At 53.5% G+C, this 5,290-nt stretch overlaps 1 pseudogene; it reads left to right on the top strand.

Moving 5' to 3' along the window:
• The first annotated feature begins 678 nt into the window (after nt 1–678).
• On the top strand, nt 679–2,190 carry LOC141025971 (uncharacterized; annotated as a pseudogene).
• The last annotated feature ends 3,100 nt before the right edge of the window (nt 2,191–5,290 follow it).

Here is a 5,290-nt window from a genome sequence, read left to right as displayed (position 1 = left end):
CTTGCCTTCCACGCCTAGGAGAGTCCCATCCAGACACGGGAGAGAGTCTTTGGTCTTGTATCTTCACAGCCCAGTCCGGCCTATGTCCAACAGGCCAGACGCTCGAGGACCCCTTAGTCCAGGACTCCCTCAGTAGCCCCTGAACCAGGCTTCAATGACTAGGTGTCCGGTGCGCAGATTGTCTTCGGCATTGCAAGGCGGGTTCTCCTTTCTGAATACTCCAAGATAGTCTTCGACGCAACGAACATGTCCGGATCTGCAACACAAGTACCACACACACAGCCATAGAGAGTATAATATTTCATGAGTCCCATCCACTGACAACTTTTCACAAGATGACATCACGCCTGCCCGGTCATTATTTCGAACCATTTTCGTCTGCCCTTCCGCGTTTCGAGATGCGGTTTCCATTGGCACGTCTTGTCAAAGTAGAGATCGTGTCCCCTTACTGCGGGATTCTCATCAATACGGGCGTGGGTAATCCAACCGTGCCGTTTACACAGCCGCTGGGAATAGGCGAGTTTTAAGGCGAGTGGGGAGGTGTTCGATTTTCACTGCCTTTATAAGGGGATAAGGATTCCCCTTCTTCACCCACGCCTTCTTTCTTCCTCTGCCCTTCCATTCTCGAGCTCCAGCGCCCAAGTTCTCATCTTTTCCACTCCGAGCAAGCTCTCAACCATGTCCGGCTCTGAAGGGCAAGGCGAGTGGATGGCCTCTTCCATCAAGGAGAAGGACATCGCCGAGCTTCGGGAGGCTGGGTATCTGGCGAAGGAGATCGCCCACCGGCTTCCGGCCAAGGGACAAGTCGTCCCTACACCAAAACCCAACGAGAGGGTGGTGTTCCTCCCTCATTTCGTCCGCGGACTAGGGTTTCCACTCCACCCTTTCGTCCGCGGACTTATGTTCTATTACGGGCTAGATTTCCATGATCTAGCCCCGAACTCTTTCCTCAACATCTCGGCATTCATTGTCATGTGCGAGGCTTTCCTCCGCATCTAGCCCCACTTCGATCTGTGGCTTAAGATCTTCAACGTGAAGCCGAAGGTGGTGGATGGCCAACACGCAGAGTGCGGAGGAGCCATGGTGAGCAAGATGCCCAATGTCACATGGCCCAAAGGCACGTTTGTGGAGACCGTCAAGGAGTGGCAAAAGCTTTGGTTCTATATCACAGAGCCTCGCGACGCCACCTGGGCTGCGGCTCCCAAATTCAAGTCCGGGGCTCCAATGCGGCTGACCTCCTGGATGGAGAAGGGCCCAAATTGGTCTTCATCGGACGAGCTGATGGCGCTGCAATCGCGCATCCAAAGCATGGTGGACAAAAAACATCAAGCTCGTCGACGTGATCCAGGTTATGCTAGTTCGCCAGATCCTCCCCTGCCAAAGCCGAACTTGCCCTCTATGGGAATTCGATCTGGACAAGCACCAGACCTTGGTGAGGCTCTTCGGCACTACTCACGAAGACTCCTGGAAGCTGCTCTTCAAGGGCGATGAGAAGCCGCCGGCCATAGACTCGGATCGTGGGCACGATCTTGCCCACCCCGCCAGTGTTGTAAGTCCTTCGCATCTCAAGGCGTACTCTGTACCTGCTTGTCCAAGGAGGGTAACTAAACTTTGCTAATTTATCCTTTCAGGAATGGATGGAGAAAGCGAAGCGAATTCACAGTTCGACTCCGCTGCCCGAGTCATCCCACTTCTGGCGAAGATGTTGGTCCCGGCGCCCTACCAGCCGCCGGGGAAGAAGGCCAAGAAGAAGGCCAAGGGGGGCGGGGTGGCCCCCGCAGCAAGGGTACTTCGGACGCGATGTCCGAAGACAAGACTCACTCCTCTGCCGCCGAAGATGACGATGAGGAGGAGGAGGAAAGCAACCTTCCCCCTGATGGGGGAAGGAAGAAGAGGGCGGCTCCACAAATCTGGAGGCGGAGGCGCCCAAGAAGGGGAAAGGCTCCCTCGCGGATAAAACCACGTGGGACGTCGACAGCAGTCCGGAGGGACACCCGCGGAGCAAGCCCCCGGCCGCATCGTAAGTACTGAAAGAGTCGTACTTGCCCGTGTATCCGGCCTTTCCTCCTTGTTGTATTAACATGGTTAATTGTGCAATTGCAGTCCGGCCAACGACAGCTCCCAGCGATCCTCATCAAGAGGTTCGTTGGATTCAAGGGTGATGGCCAGCGCGTCACCGCCGGCCGCTAACTCTCCCATGGCCAAAGGCGACGTCGAGGTGCTGTCACGAAGGACTTTCCCAGGCCAGGGAGAGCCTCAGGAGGCCGTCAGGATGGCGCCAGAGGGCGAAACCTCAGCCGCCGGACGCATGGGGGAGCAGTTCCCCATGGAGACTGGCGATGGGGGCCGTATTCAATTCGGCCCCCGTCCGGATACGGTTCCGGAGACCTACACGGCTCCGGAGTCCGGCGTGCAGCCTCCTTTGAAAGACGGAGGTGTGCCTATCCCACCGGTGACCTCTGTTCAACAAAGGGCATCAGACAATCTTCTGGAAGCGCTGCGAGGCGCTTCCATGGTGGAAGAACACCGTATCCTTATGGGTACGGTGATTGAGAGGGTTCAGTCCGTCAAGAGCGGACTGACCAAAGCCTGCAGTGGCCTGCTGACAGGTTTTGAGGTAAGCGACGCAAAGGAGAAAATCCCCATATGGACAGTAGCCCCTGAGACACTGTCCTGTGTTCAGAAAGCAAGACCGGACAGAGGATCAATTCATTTTTGCAGGAAACTAACTACATTTGTCTTGTATGAATGAGCAGGCGTCGTTACTAGCCGTGACCTCTCATGCTACCGAAGTCTCCGGACTAAAGCAGAGACTGGAGCGGGCCGAGGAGGAGCTCGGACAAACGAGGAAGCAGATGGAAGACCAGCAAGGTATGTAATGACTCATTGTGTATTTGGAAAGAATGAATGGTGTGTGTTGACCATAGTGTTATGATATGTGCAGGAGCGACGACCGAGGTCGAGGCCCTTAAAAAGGCCCTGGTCGAAGCCGAGGAGAAAGCTGCCAAGGAGCAAGCCGCTCGTAAGAAGCTCAAGGCCCGGGTCAACGAGGTCTAGCAAGAGCTTTAGGACGCGGTGAAGAAATGCGAGGCCTTGGAGTGCGATGTTTCGGCTCGAGAGTACGAACTCGGCAAGGCTCGCCAAAGCGCTGAAGAGGCCTGGGTTGAGGCCCAGGGCGCCCTCCAGGAGATCCAGGAGGCCAGGAAGATCGCGGCGGGTAAGGCGTTTAGTATGCAAAGCAAGTATGTGAAGAAGTAGTATGTCTTACTAACCCGGATTCGGAGTTCTGCAGGGGCGTTTGCGGATTTGCCACGCAGTGTGTCAGACGCTGCGAAGTTCTTCCGAGCTGAAGAAGGGAGCTCAACGGAGAAGCTGTTCTAGTCGCAATACCTTGCGCCAGAACATCCAGTCCCCTTCACCGATCAGCTGAAGCAGTTGGTCGAGCTGCATAGGGTGGCCGAACTAGCCATGAAGGATTTAATAATCCGGCTGTGGCCTACCGAAGCTATACCCGGCAGTTACTTCGGACTCGTGAAGCGGCTGGTGAACGCATGTCCTCGGCTGGACGTTGTCAAGCAGTCGGTCTGCATTAAGGGCGCGTGCATGGCCTTCACCCGCATCAAGGTCTGGTGGCGAAGATGTACGCCGTCAAGCTCGTGACCGAAGGGCCGCCTGAGGGCAAGGAGCACCGCACGCCACATCGATATTTTGAGGACGTCCAGGAGGGGTCCCGCATTGTAGCGACACAATGTGCGAAAGACATTATCTTTGAATGAATACATTCATGTTGTCGCTACCATGTATGATGAAACAAAGTTGTTATGTAATATAATTTTTGTTATGTTTAAACAATTTTACCTCCTGTGCGGACGTTTTGTATGAAATCTGAGAGTTGGTCAGTCGTCGGCTTCTTCTTCACGTAGGTAGTAGGGGGTGTTGGGATGGAATCTAAACACTCTTGATCCAATTGTTTGGTCCTTGAAGGAGGTGTTTAGCGCAACAAACCAGGCAATCAGACTATGCGGCTTTAGCACTCTCACTTAGCCATAGGAGTTTGACAATAAAAATGTGGGCGTAGCCCCTAGTATCCAAACTAGAAGGCTATAGGCACCCGACCGGGTAAGTGCCGATCCTTCGCGTAATGCGGAAAAAATCTCTATCGATTTGAAACCTCCGAAGAGCTGACCGGCTCTCGCTGCATCATGACAGTCAGTTTTCGGCTTTCTCTACTGAGGTGCTCCTTCGGGTAAACCAGGGCACAATCGCAGTAGTGCTCCCTTTACTACCTTAGCCGATATAGAGGAACGTAAGGTAGCAAGCACAGGAGCTGGGAAACCCAACTATTGACCAAAGACATGATTCGGAGCCAATGCATATAGTGCTAAATTCGGGGTGCCGAACTATACTGTAAAAAGTGTTCGGACTTTGTTTCCATAGTGCGGGGTGCTATGAAGCCCCTGGCAAATTGAAATGTACCATAGTGTACGGGTGCTATCTGATAAGCTTATTAATAGTAAAAAAGAAAAACAGAAAAGGAGTAAAAGCAATAAGCAGGGGCCCCAAATTTTGGGCCGCAAACTATTTCCATTATGATTTGATTAATACGTCAAAGCGCATTGATACGAGTAGTGCAATAAGAAACGGGCTATTTGACATGCCACGACCAAGGGAGAGCTGTGTGTGGGACCCTGGAGACAGGTAGAGTGGTTGTTTAAGAAACCACTTAAAATTCCCCTCTACGTCCAAGCTGACTTCCGGCTTGGTGTATTTTTCCTTTGAAAGGACCTGTGATCGAGTCGTCGGGGAAGGCCTCTGGAGAAGAAACCTGAAAAGCAGAAAAGAAACAGTGAAAGTATATGTGTCCGGGAGCGGTCAAGCCGTATTGTGGATCACAAGCTAGTTATGCCTCCGCTTGTCCCCATGGTATTTTGAGTGCGTAGTTATGTACGCGCAGTGCGAATGCCGCCACTTCATCGGGACTGGGGCGGAGGCCAAATTGCTAGTCGAGCTCCTAACGAGCCGAGCTGTCCTGCTGCAGAGTAGTCCGGACCCTCTTGATAGTGGCTGGGGGCTCGACCGCCGAATTAAGGCCTTGCTTGAAAAGGCCGCTCCGTACTTCTGCTGCTAGGGCAGCGGTGTGCTCCTCGGTACGGAGGGAGCGTTCCATATTTCTGTTAACTGTTATGACGTCGCATGGTCCGGGCATTTTGAGCTTAAGGTAAGCATAATGAGGGACTGCATTGAATCATGCGAATGCGGTTCACCCGAGCAGTGCGTGGTAGCCGCTGCA

This window comes from Aegilops tauschii, chromosome 6, assembly GCF_002575655.3.
Source record: "Aegilops tauschii subsp. strangulata cultivar AL8/78 chromosome 6, Aet v6.0, whole genome shotgun sequence".
In the NCBI taxonomy this organism is placed as follows: Eukaryota; Viridiplantae; Streptophyta; class Magnoliopsida; order Poales; family Poaceae; genus Aegilops; species Aegilops tauschii.
The sequence above is the reverse complement of the archived record's forward strand: the minus strand, read 5'-3'. Positions and strand labels throughout refer to the sequence as shown.